The sequence below is a fragment of the Saccoglossus kowalevskii genome, chromosome 22, assembly GCF_978046115.1.
Source record: "Saccoglossus kowalevskii chromosome 22, keSacKowa6.1, whole genome shotgun sequence".
Lineage (NCBI taxonomy): Eukaryota > Metazoa > Hemichordata > Enteropneusta > Harrimaniidae > Saccoglossus > Saccoglossus kowalevskii.
In genome coordinates, this window is record NC_140662.1 from 18,543,663 (window position 1) to 18,558,381 (window position 14,719).

Below are 14,719 nucleotides of genomic sequence, written 5' to 3' on the forward strand. Positions count from 1 at the left end.
TTGAGATATTGCATAATATCTCTGCCATATGAACCTGTGGTAAAAGTGTTATAATAGTGTAAAAATGGCAACTTTCCACTAAAATACAACCAACCATCAATTTCTCCTTTACCTATCCTATGTAATGAAACAAAAAGAATGTTTGCTTGTTGCATCGCGATTTTGTCACAAATATTGTCTTAAAATATGGTGACCTCAATACTCGTTAAACATTATGTTTCATGGCACCTATACGGCACCTATAAGGCCATGCTTTTTGAAAAGCGTCAGGTTTTTCGTATTTTAACATTTTTATTGATATTTTAAAATTATTTTGTTTGTTTCACAATTATATTAACCGGTAATAAACTTAAATTATTTGTAAGAATAAAAATTACAATTCCAAATGCAATTTACAATTTGTAATTTCACTTGATTTCAAAAATAGATTTACATTTGCAATCTTACATTTACTTGTAGTGTTATATACGTTACATTTACTGTTATATTGTGTTGCCTTGTATGATATTGTGTCGTTTTGTTTGGGTTTGTTTAAATGGGACTCTATATTTTGTGAAATAAAAGGACCGCTTCGTTATATTACACAGTATTATTACGTCAATGTTGTTTCTACATTGCCAATTCGAAATGTTTTGAAAATTGAGCGAATCACTAAAAGTTCCCGATTGAATGAAACCATCTTGAAAATAAAATAATAGTTTCGTTTATTAAACACTGAAGAAATGATTATTTACCAATAAGTTTTTCACAGGAAGGCAATAAAGTTGTGCATTATTGTATTATTTGAAAATAATATCACTATGGCAACCAAAAAGCTATTCCCTTGAAATTTATAAATATTTATATATTACACAATTAAACTAAAACAAGAAGGTTTCTATTGACCATGGAATAGCATTGGAGCATTTTCATATGACGTTATTACGCATTGTACTTGTTGATTGTCTGGTTGGATTCAAGTGCCATTACAATTTTTGTCTTCCAAAACACCCTATAGGTGGTGTTTGGTGGGGGAACTTCGTGAGTTTATACAAGGCAACGTACCCTACTCTGAAAGTGTTATCTTCAGTTTTCGTGGTAATTGCTAATAATGAGTCAACGTGCGTGCACAAAAGAAGTCAACACAATTATCAATGGATGTCAATAAATACAGCATTGTATACGAGCGTCTCTAAGAGTATGTTCTTTGGCAACTGAACATACTAACCCGAGTTAAAATCACGTGATGATGCTTTTTGGCTCAGCAATCTCTTTTGTATTGATTTTTCTTCTACAAAATAATGCTCCACATATTATAAAATTATTCCACCAACTTTGTATTGTAAAATCATTAAATGTCATCTGTAAAACCCAAAAAAAGAGAGACGCTATAATATCATAATTGCCATTTATAGCGGAATAATTTAAAATGACATTTATTTACAACCGGCTTGTTGGTCTTGTGGTACGATTCCTGTTTAGAGTACAGGAGGTCCCCGATTCTAACCCCGGACAAGCCCTATAATTTTAGAGAGTGCATACATAACCATGATACATTATGTACGTAAGTGTAAAAATGAATAGAAAATTATGCCGGTCATTTATATCAATATATCGCAAATGCATGATATAACATACTCTTATTACATATAAACAATTACCATCTGGGCCTTGTCATTTCATAGGAGTCTGTTTGTCTTGTTGTAGGATTTCTGTTTCGGTTAATGTAGGTTACTTTGACTTTGAAAAGTAGATTTACCTTTGGAAATAAAATTTTGAAACCCGTGTTTTATTTTGTTGCCTCGTATTGTGTTGTGTCGTTTTGTTTTTATGGGATTCTATATTTTGTGAAATAAAAGGACTGCTTCGCATTTTTACACACTATTATTACGTCATTGTTATTTCTACATTACAAATATGAAATGCTTTGAAAATTAAGCGAGTCACTGAGGGTTTCTGATTAAATGAAACTATCTTGAGAATAAATAACTGTTTCGTTTATTAAACACTAAAAAAATGATAATTTACCAATGACTTTTTTACAAGAAGGCAAGTTGTACATTATAGTATTATTTGAAAATAAAATTACTATGGCGGCCAAAAACCTATTCCCTTGAAATATATAAATATTTATAAATTTCCCAAATTAAACTGAAACAAGAAGGTTTCTATTGACCATGGAATTGCATTGGAGCATTTTCAAATGACGTTATTACGCATTGTACTTGTTGATTGTATGGTTGGATTCAACTGCCATTAATATTTATAAATGTCTTTCAAAACTGCCTAAAGGTGGGGTTGGGGGGGGGAACTTCGTGAGCTTATACAGGACAACGTAGCCTACTCTGAAAGTGATATCTTTAGTTTTCGTGGCAACTGATTATACTAACCGAAGTTTTTTCTGAGTAAATTGCAGCTGGCTGATGTTGGCTCTTCCATCTCTATTGTATTGATTTTTCTTCCACAAAATATTGATCCATATATTATGAAAACATTTCACCGACTCTGTATTGTAAAATCATTAAATGTCATTTGTTTTCATGGTAATTACTAATAACGAGTCAACGTGCGAGCATTTATCAATTGATGTCAATAAATACAAAATTGTATACGAGCTTCTGACGCCTGAATATAAAAAATGCCTTTCATGGCGGAGTGGTTTAAAATGACATTTACTTATAACTGGCTTGTTGGGCTAGTGGTACGATTCCTCTTTCGGGTACAGGAGGTCCCGGGTTCGAACCCCGGACAAGCCCTATAATTTTCGCATAGAAAATTACGCCCATCATTTATATGAATATATCGTAAACATATATATGATTAGATATTAACAATTACCATCTGGGGGTTGTCATTTCATAAGAGTTTGTTTGTCTTGTTGTAAGATTTCTGTTTCGGGTAATGTTGGTTCCTTTTACTTACTTTCACTTTGAAACATACATTTACCTTTGGAAATTTACTTTTGTACCCTTATTATATCTTGTTGCCTCGTATTGTGTTGTGTCGTTTTGTTTTGGTTTTGTTTGAATGAAACTCTATATTTTGTGAAATTAAGTGAAAGGACTGCTTCGTTTTATTACATAGTATTATTACGTCTTTTTTATTTCTTTGAAAATTTAGCGAGTCACTGAAAGTTTCCGATTGAAACCATCATCATAAAATAACTGTTTCATTTATTAAACACTAAAAAAATGATTATTTACTAATGATTTTTTTCACAAGAAGGCAATAAACTTGTACATTATAGTATTATTTGGAAATAAAATTACTATGGCTACCAAGAACCTATTCCTTGACGTTTATAAATATTTATAAATTTCACAATTAAACTGAAACAAAAAGGTTTTTATTGACCATGGAATAATATTGGAGCTTTTTCAAATGACGTTTTACACACTGTGATTGTTGATTGGCTGGTTGGATTCAACTGCCATTAAAATTTATAAATGTCTTTCAAAACACTCTCAAGGTTGGATTTGGTGGGGAACTTCGTGAGCTGATACAGGACAATCTAACCAACTCTGAAAGTGATATCTTCAGTTTTCGTGGTAATTGCTAATAATGAGTCAACGTGCGAGCGCAAAGGAACTAAACACAATATCAATGATAATTTACTAATGATTTACGCTCGTATACAATGTTGTATTTATTATATATTATGTATATCATATCGAATCATATCGTAAATACATAATATATAATAAATACAACATTGTATACGAGCGTCTATAATAATATGTTCTTAAGCAACTAAATATATATTCCGAAGTGGTACGATTCCTGTTTTGGGTACAGTAGGTCCAGGGTTCGAACACCGAACCAGCCCTTGCATAACCATGTTACTTTACGTACGTGCATGCATATAACATTACACCTGTCATTCATATCGTAAATACATAATATAGCATACTTTTATTACATATAAACAACTACCGTCCGAGACTTCACGTTTCGAGTAAGAATCACACATACACAAGAATCACGAAAACTAAACAAACAAGTTTCAACATATTATGCTAATAACGCATTTTAGATATTATGCATTATAGACCATTATTTAGAATTTATTGGTGATGTTGTAAGGTTTAGGTTTTCATGGATCTAAGTTGGTTATTATGGTCACCGCTGTTTGCGGCGAATGTCTTTTTATAGAACACCTGACACCATTATAGTTAGAACACAATATGGTTAGTTTTGTAAGTCTTATGTTATTTCACTTTAATTACTAGACATATATTCGACACTTCCTTACACATGCCAGCATATGTTTACACCAACATTGTCTTTCATCATTGTGTTATACATAAAGTAGAATTTTTTTTATTTCATTGTATCAATCATCATACACATTTTAGAGTGTTACCTGATCATTGCACCTCAAATCATGCATTGGCTATGATGTTATCGATTCAGCTGGGTTTCAGCAACTTTCCACTCTCTCCCTTTAGAGAACACAACCGTGTAAAATTCGGAAAAGGAATAGATGCTAACAACATCAGTAGTATACTACACAATAAGGTTATTACCACAATAAAAGTCTATTTCTATTCTGTTTTCTAAATACAACAATACACTAGCATCTAAGATATTCAAGAATAAAAAAGGCATTGCATCGTTTAAGTGTTGACAACCACCCCAGTGACTGTTCGCCTTCTTCATTTAACTATGGGCCATGTTATTGTGCAGCAATAATTTCATGTGGGCAAACATTTAGAAAGCCTCGAAAATTCATTTAAAAAACACCAAGGAACACGAGTAAGTCAATCACTGGGCAAAAAGTGAGAAAGTTGGACCTTACACACTGTCCGAATGAGTCAACGCTGTTAGAGGTGTAGTATGTTACCTTATTAACAAATTTCAATTGTGTAGACATTTGCATTTTTCCATAAATATTTATATTTTCATTTATTGTATTGTAGATTATTTCGTTTATTAAACACTAACAAAATCAACGCAAATATCCGTTTTTTGAGTAGATGATTATGTGATATCGCGATCACGCGAATGCCATAATTCATATGTTTAAATGTGTCATACTTCGCACATTATTATCACTTGACAATTATTATCTAGTTATAGGGTATTTTTTTAAAATTTTATTCGTCACCGACCAATTGTATGACAACGCGAGCAACCCACAAGCGACCACGTTGCAGCTCGTGATTTCTTGAGACGATCGCGAGCCATGTTGTTACTGGCCATTAGTCCCAGCTCCAAACGTAAAAGCAGTGGGCTGAAATTTTCAGTGTGATGTTGGGAGGGTTATTTTGAAGTAGTGAAGTTGTAAAGCAGGTTGACCTTGAGTAGTACTTCAAACTAAATTAAAGCAGTCAGTTCAAAGTAGCTAACACTACGAGACATCGGAGAGACATCGTGGTGTTTCCTATACGTATATGATTAGCAACGTATACAATACTATTTTAGCAGCGGTTTCCAGAGACCACAGCGAATGCACACTTCCTATTTAAAACCCACTAAAATATTCTAGACTTCTAGACTTCTGTTTCTAGACATCAAAGAGTACATTCTATGCAAAAAAGTTCACTAAAAGGCCGTTTTACTAGTTGACTGCTATGCGCTGAGATATGTACAGTGCCGTGAATGTGTGAATGCTTTGTCAATAGCAACTATTGAAGTCACATGGCCAACTGTCTAGAAGGTGTCCTGTCAGGCACAAGAACGTGAGACGCTACAATATAATGATTTATAACAGACTAGTTTAAAGAGTCGTTTATTTTCAATCAAGGTTTGTTGATCTAATGCACGATTCCGGAAGTTCCGGATTCCAAACTCGGGCAAGTCAATTACTTTGCATGAGAGTCTCAATGGGGCTTGTTGGTCTAGTTGTACGATTTCTGTTTCTGATACAGGACAAACCCTGTATTTTACGGGACAGTTGCGACACGTTACTTAATGTGAATGCAAGTCTGCGGAATCTCACACAAATGCATTACGACTGCCATTTGTATATGAACATAACATCATACATACTATGAAGTTCTTGTATTATATATTGACAATTATGTTTTATTGCTTATTATTTTTCTCATTTTGTAATTGTTTTAATTGAAAATGGTTGTATTAGAACAGCTTAGTGGGTTATTATCTTATTTTGATGAGCACATTAAACTATGTAAATAATTATTGCTTTAACTCAATCCGTAATATTTTGTTTTATATTTAGAAGATCATGAGTAAAACATCACAGGGCTACGTGTAATAACCTCTTATTATATACGCCTTAACAAACTGTATTTCGTCTGGAACTAGGTTTGATCTAAGTTTATGGAACACTTCATAGTTGACGGAGGGACCGTGGTAATAAATACGCTCAATTTAAAATTAGCAAATTAATTGCGGTGAGATATAGACAATTGATGTCCCCGGCTGCTTATTGGTCCTCGTTCAGATGGTGTCCGAAATCGGAGACTATATTGGTTCCATCCGTCCAGGCGTTCGAAGCTATTTCTCATGCATGATTTGACCGGTCATATCAATGTATCATGAATTACATATTGCATATGAGTTTCATTACCATTTGATTAGGTATTGCTGACTGGCGGGCATTTTGGTAGTCAACATTGCTAAATTCAAATACTTAAACGTGTCCGCGCTTGCTTCTCAGAGATGGACAGGGCGATTTCATTCAAACTGTGTTTCATAATAATGCATATAGAGTTTCAGGTGTTTGCCATATGGTTTATTATCTAACCATTTTAGTTTTATTAACTGAAAATCGGGTTACTAAAATCGGAGATCAATAGTTACAGCTGTTACCACTTCAAATATATATGTATATATATATATACATTGTCAGTGCTTGTTATTTTTCTCAGTTTAAAAGTTATCTTGGTTTCAATGAGTTTCATATCTTGGTACTTGAACAAAAGTAATTGTCGAGTTAGTTGGAGAGCCGTGATCGATATTATTTTGAGTAGTACATTGTAAATACCTAATTTAACGCTTTTATCATGGTGGGTGATGCGATATTACCTGAAATACCGAAAACTGACAGGTATCCACAATATTGTTCACCCTGCACGGCAACCAGCGCTTTGGGAATATGATATTATAATGAGAAATATGAAAACGTGTTTGTTACGTAATAATTTTCACGTATTTTTCCCTGCTTGTCATTTGCTAATTTGTAATTAGCTTGTGCATTTGGACGCACCCAAGTTTCCCACCTGAATTCCTGCAACTACAGTAAGATAAGGATGGGAACGTAAGTGATGCTCTTTCAACTGCACAGCAAATTCTCACTTGTTTTAATCTAAAATATAGTTTTTTGGGACCCAAGTATCTTTTTATATAGAGTCCATATTCCATTATATATATAAAACTGTATAAATTACCCAAATTTCGGATTTTTATAATAATTTGAAAAATACTTCATATACTACTTATTATTTATACGCATTTTGTATTTTGGAAAGAGATAAACTCTCCTGAAACAACGACTTGTACGTCGATAAATGTTTTGGATACACCCATTCGACAAGTTTGACGATTTTGTGAAGGGCTTGTTGGTCTAGTGGTACGATTCCTGTTTCGGGTACAGGAGGTCCCGGGTTCGAACCCCGGACAAGCCCTATAATTTTCGCATAGAAATTTATATGAATATATCGTAAACATATATATGATTAGATATTAACAATTACCATATGGGGTTTGTCATTTCATAAGAGTTTGTTTGTCTTGTTGTAAGATTTCACTTTGAAACATACATTTACCTTTGGAAATTTACTTTTGTACCCTTATTATATCTTGTTGCCTCGTATTGTGTTGTGTCGTTTTGTTTTGGTTTTGTTTGAATGAAACTCTATATTTTGTGAAATTAAGTGAAAGGACTGCTTCGTTTTATTACATAGTATTATTACGTCTTTTTTATTTCTTTGAAAATTTAGCGAGTCACTGAAAGTTTCCGATTGAAACCATCATCATAAAATAACTGTTTCATTTATTAAACACTAAAAAAATGATTATTTACTAATGATTTTTTTCACAAGAAGGCAATAAACTTGTACATTATAGTATTATTTGGAAATAAAATTACTATGGCTACCAAGAACCTATTCCTTGACGTTTATAAATATTTATAAATTTCACAATTAAACTGAAACAAAAAGGTTTTTATTGACCATGGAATAATATTGGAGCTTTTTCAAATGACGTTTTACATACTGTGATTGTTGATTGACTGGTTGGATTCAACTGCCATTAAAATTTATAAATGTCTTTCAAAACACTCTCAAGGTGGGATTTGGTGGGGAACTTCGTGAGCTGATACAGGACAATCTAACCCACTCTGAAAGTGATATCTTCAGTTTTCATGGTAATTGCTAATAATGAGTCAACGTGCGAGCGCAAAGGAACTAAACACAATATCAATGATAATTTACTAATGATTTACGCTCGCATACAATGTTGTATTTATTATATATTATGTATATCATATCGAATCATATCGTAAATACATAATATATAATAAATACAACATTGTATACGAGCGTCTATAATAATATGTTCGTAAGCAACTAAATATATATTCCGAAGTGGTACGATTCCTGTTTTGGGTACAGTAGGTCCAGGGTTCGAACACCGAACCAGCCCTTGCATAACCATGTTACTTTACGTACGTGCATATAACATTACACCTGTCATTCATATCGTAAATACATAATATAGCATACTTTTATTACATATAAACAACTACCGTCCGAGACTTCACGTTTCGAGTAAGAATCACACATACACAAGAATCACGAAAACTAAACAAACAAGTTTCAACATATTATGCTAATAACGCATTTTAGATATTATGCATTATAGACCATTATTTAGAATTTATTGGTGATGTTGTAAGGTTTAGGTTTTCATGGATCTAAGTTGGTTATTATGGTCACCGCTGTTTGCGGCGAATGTCTTTTTATAGAACACATGACACCATTATAGTTAGAACACAATATGGTTAGTTTTGTAAGTCTTATGTTATTTCACTTTAATTACTAGACATATATTCGACACTTCCTTACACATGCCAGCATATGTTTACACCAACATTGTCTTTCATCATTGTGTTATACATAAAGTAGAATTTTTTTTATTTCATTGTATCAATCATCATACACATTTTAGAGTGTTACCTCATCATTGCACCTCAAATCATGCATTGGCTATGATGTTATCAATTCAGCTGGGTTTCAGCAACTTTCCACTCCCTCCCTTTAGAGAACACAACCGTGTAAAATTCGGAAAAGGAATAGATGCTAACAACATCAGTAGTATACTACACAATAAGGTTATTAGCACAATACAAGTCTATTTCTATTCTGTTTTCTAAATACAACAATACACTAACATCTAAGATATTCAAGAATAAAAAAGGCATTGCATCGTTTAAGTATTGACAATCACCACAGTGACTGCTCGCCTTCTTGATTTAACTATGGCCCATGGGCCATGCTATTGTGCAGCAATGATTTCATGTGGGCAAGCATTTAGGAAGCCTCGAAAATTCATCTAAAAACCACCATGGAACACGAGTAAGTCAATCACTGGGCAAAAAGTGAGAAAGTTGAACCTTACACACTGCCGGAATGAGTCAACGCTGTTAGAGGTGTAGTATGTTACCTTATTAACAAATTTCAATTGTGTAGACATTTGCATTTTTCCATAAATATTTATATTTTCATTTATTGTATTGTAGATTATTTCGTTTATTAAACACTAACAAAATCAACGCAAATATTATTATTGTGCGATTATGTGATATCGCGATCACGCGAATGCCAGAATTCATATGTTTATTACAATTGGAGGGCTTTTTCAATCGTTATTGATTGACAATGTGTCATACTTCGCACATTATTATCACTCGACAATTATTATCTAGTTATAGGGTATTTTTTTAATGTTATTCGTCACCGACCAATTGTATGACAACACGAGCAACCCACAAGCGACCACGTTGCAGCTCGTGAATTTCTTGTATTAATGAGAGACAATCGCGAGCCATGTTGTTACTGGCCATTAGTCCCAGTTCCAAACGTAAAAGCAGTGGGCTGAAAATTTCAGTGTGATGTTGAGAGGGTGGAGTTATTTTGAAGTAGTGAAGTCGTAAAGCAGGTTGACCTTGAGTAGTACTTCAAATTAAATTAAAGCAGTCAGTTCAAAGTAGCTAACACTACGAGACATCGGAGAGACATCGTGGTGTTTCCTATACGTATATGATTAGCAACGTATACAACACTATTTTAGCAGCGGTTTCCAGAGACCACAGCGAATGCACACTTCCTATTTAAAACCCACTAAAATATTCTAGACTTCTAGACTTCTGTTTCTAGACATCAAAGTGTACATTCTATGCAAAGAAAGGGTCACTATGGCAATAGCAACTATTGCAACCGACTAGACAGGCATAAGAACGTGAGACGCTACAATATAATGATTTATAACAGCCTAGTTTAAAGAGTTTAAAGAATTACAAGTCCTGTATTTTACGGGGCAGTTGGGCAGATACTTAAACGTGTCCGCGCTTGCTTCTCAGAGATGGACAGGGTGATTTCATTCAAACTGTGTTTCATAATAATGCATTTAGAGTTTCAGGTGTTTGCCATATGTTTTATTATCTAAATATTTTAGTTTTATTAACTGAAAATCGGATTACTAAAATCGGAGATCAATAGTTACAGCTGTTACCACTTTAAATATATATATACAATGTACATTGTCAGTGCTTGTTATTTTTCTCAGTTTAAAAGTTATCTTGGTTTCAATCAGTTTCAATATCTTGGTACTTGAACAAAAGTAATTGTCGAGTTAGTTGGAGGGCCGTGATCGATCTTATTTTGAGTAGTACATTGTAAATACCTAATTTAACGCTTTTATCATGGTGGGTGATGCGACATTACCTAAAATACCAAAAACTGACGTGGTTGCCGTGGGTGACCTATAATTTTCGAGAAAGCATAACCATGTTACTTTATGTACAGCAGTGTAATTACGCCGGTCATTCAAAACAAAAAAGAAGTCCTGACTTTGCCAGTGTTTTATATCAATATCAATATACATAATATAACATACTCTTATTACATATAAACAATTACCATTTGGGTCTCATCATTTCATAAGAGTTTGTTGATGCTGCTTTAGGATTTCTGTTTCGGTTGATGTAGGTTATTTTTACTTACTTTTACTTTAAAAAATAGATTATCCTTTGGGAATTTACTATTATACCATGTGTTAAACTTTGATGCCTCGTATCGTGTTGTTTGGTTTTGTTCAAATGAAACTCTTTATTTTGTGAAATAAAAGGACACAGTATTAATACGTCATTGTTATTTCTACTGTACCAATTCGAAATGTTTTAGAAAATTGAGCGAATCACTAAAAGTTCCCGATTAAATGAAACCATCTTGAGAATAAAATAATAGTTTCGTTTATTAAACACTGAAGAAATGATTATTTACCAATAAGTTTTTCACAGGAAGGCAATAAAGTTGTACATTATTGTATTATCTGAAAATAATATTACTATGGCGACCAATAACCTATTCCCTTGAAATTTATAAATATTTATATATTACACAATTAAACTGAAACAAGAAGGTTTATATTGAACACGGGATAGCATTGGAGCATTTTCAAATGACGCCATTACGCGTTGTACTCGTTGATTGGATTCAAGTGCCATTACAATTTTTGTCTTTCAAAATACACTAAAGGTGGGGTTTGGTGGGGGAACTTCGTGAGTTTATACAAGGCAACGTACCCTACTCTGAAAGTGTTATCTTCAGTTTTCGTGGTAATTGCTAATAATGAGTCAACGTGCATGCGCAAAAGAAGTCAACACAATTATCAATGGATGTCAATAAATACAACATTGTATACGAGCGTCTCTAAAAGTATGTTCTTTGGCAACTGAACATACTAACCTGAGTTAAAATCACGTGATGATGCTTTTTGGCTCAGCAATCTCTTTTGTATTGATTTTTCTTCTACAAAATAATGCTCCACATATTATAAAATTATTCCACCAACTTTGTATTGTAAAATCATTAAATGTCATCTGTAAAACCCAAAAAAAGACAGACGCTATAATATCATAATTGCCATTTATAGCGGAATAATTTAAAATGACATTTATTTACAACCGGCATGTTGGTCTTGTGGTACGATTCCTGTTTAGGGTACAGGAGGTCCCCGATTCGAATCCCGGACAAGCCCTATAATTTTAGAGAGTGCATACATAACCATGTTACTTTATGTACGTAAGTGTAAAAATGAATAGAAAATTATGCCTGTCATTTATATCAATATATCGCAAATACATAATATAGCATACTCTTATTACATATAAACAATTACCATCTGGGCCTTGTCATTTCATAAGAGTCTGTTTGTCTTGTTGTAGGATTTCTGTTTCGGTTAATGTAGTTTACTTTGACTTTGAAAAGTAGATTTACCTTTGGAAATTTAATTTTGAAACCCGTGTTATATTTTGTTGCCTCGTATTGTGTTGTGTCGTTTTGTTTTTATGGGACTCTATATTTTGTGAAATAAAAGGACTGCTTCGCATTTTTACACACTATTATTACGTCATTGTTATTTCTACATTACAAATATGAAATGCTTTGAAAATTAAGCGAGTCACTGAGGGTTTCTGATTAAATTTAACTATCTTGAGAATAAATAACTGTTTCGTTTATTAAACACTAAAAAAATGATAATTTACCAATGACTTTTTTACAAGAAGGCAAGTTGTACATTATAGTATTATTGGAAAATAAAATTACTGTGGCGGCCAAAAACCTATTCCCTTGAAATATATAAACATTTATAAATTTCCCAAATTAAACTGAAACAAGAAGGTTTCTATTGACCATGGAATTGCATTGGAGCATTTTCAAATGACGTTATTACGCATTGTACTTGTTGATTGGCTGGTTGGATTCAACTGCCATTAATATTTATAAATGTCTTTCAAAACTGCCTAAAGGTGGGGTTGGGGGGGGGGAACTTCGTGAGCTTATACAGGACAACGTAGCCTACTCTGAAAGTGATATCTTTAGTTTTCGTGGCAACTGATTATACTAACCGACGTTTTTCTAAGTAAATTGCAGCTGGCTGATGCTGGCTGATGTTGGCTCTTCCATCTCTATTGTATTGATTTTTCTTCTACAAAATAATGCTCCATATATTATGAGAACATTTCACCGACTCTGTATTGTAAAATCATTAAATGTCATTTGTTTTCATGGTAATTACTAATAATGAGTCAACGTGCGAGCATTTATCAATTGATGTCAATAAATACAAAATTGTATACGAGCTTCTGACGCCTGAATATAAAAAATGCCTTTTATGGCGGAGTGGTTTAAAATGACATTTACTTATAACTGGCTTGTTGGTCTAGTGGTACGATTCCTGTTTCGGGTACAGGAGGTCCCGGGTTCGAACCCCGGACAAGCCCTATAATTTTCGCATAGAAAATTACGCCCATCAATTATATGAATATATCGTAAACATATATATAATTATATATTAACAATTACCATCTGGGGGTTGTCATTTCATAAGAGTTTGTTTGTCCTGTAGTAGGATTTTTGTTTCGGGCAATGTTGGTTCCTTTTACTTACTTTTACTTTGAAAAATACATTTACCTTTGGAAATTTACTTTTGTACCCTGTATTATATCTTGTTGCCTCGTATTGTGTTGTGTGGTTTTGTTTTGGTTTTGTTTGAATGAAACTCTATATTTTGTGAAATGAAGTGAAAGGACTGCTTCGTTTTATTACACAGTATTATTATGTCTTTGTTATTTTTTTGAAAATTTAGCGAGTCACTGAAAGTTTCCGATTGAAACCATCATCATAAAATAACTGTTTCATTTATTAAACACTAAAAAAATGATTATTTACTAATGATTTTTTTCACAAGAAGGCAATAAACTTGTACATTATAGTATTATTTGGAAATAAAATTACTATGGCTACCAAAAACCTATTCCTTGATGTTTATAAATATTTATAAATTTCACAATTAAACTGAAACAAAAAGGTTTTTATTGACCATGGAATAGCATTGGAGTTTTTTCAAATGACGTTTTACGCACTGTGATTGTTGATTGGCTGGTTGGATTCAACTGTCATTAAAATTTATAAATGTCTTTCAAAACACCCTAAAGTTGGGGTTTGGTGGGGGAAATTCGTGAGCTGATACAGGACAATCTAACCCACTCTGAAAGTGATATCTTCAGTTTTCGGGGTAATTGCTAATAATGAGTCAAAGTGCATGCGCAAAAGAACTAAACACAATTATCAATGGATGTCAATAAATACAACATTGTATACGAGCGTCTATAATAATATGTTCTTAAGCAACTAAATATATATTCCGAAGTGGTACGAGTCCTGTTTTGGGTACAGTAGGTCCAGGGTTCGAAAACCGGACCAGCCCTTGCATAACCATGTTACTTTACGTACGTGCATAGAACATTACACCTGTCATTCATATCGTAAATACATAATATAGCATACTTTTATTACATATAAACAACTACCGTCCGAGACTTCACGTTTCGAGTAAGAATCACACATACACAAGAATCACGGAAACTAAACAAACAAGTTTCAACATATTATGCTAATAACGCATTTTAGATATTATGCATTATAGACCATTATTTTGAATTTATTGGTGATGTAAGGTAAGGTTTAGGTTTTCATGGATCTAAGTT

At 33.1% G+C, this 14,719-nt stretch overlaps 2 non-coding genes across 2 annotated transcripts; both read left to right on the forward strand.

Annotated features, from left to right (window-relative positions):
- Positions 1-7,499: 7,499 nt before the first annotated feature.
- TRNAP-CGG (transfer RNA proline (anticodon CGG)) lies at positions 7,500-7,571 on the forward strand. The gene has a single exon. It is a non-coding gene; the product is annotated as a tRNA-Pro (tRNA).
- A 5,810-nt stretch (positions 7,572-13,381) lies between these two features.
- On the forward strand, positions 13,382-13,453 carry TRNAP-CGG (transfer RNA proline (anticodon CGG)). The gene has a single exon. It is a non-coding gene; the product is annotated as a tRNA-Pro (tRNA).
- Positions 13,454-14,719: the final 1,266 nt, after the last annotated feature.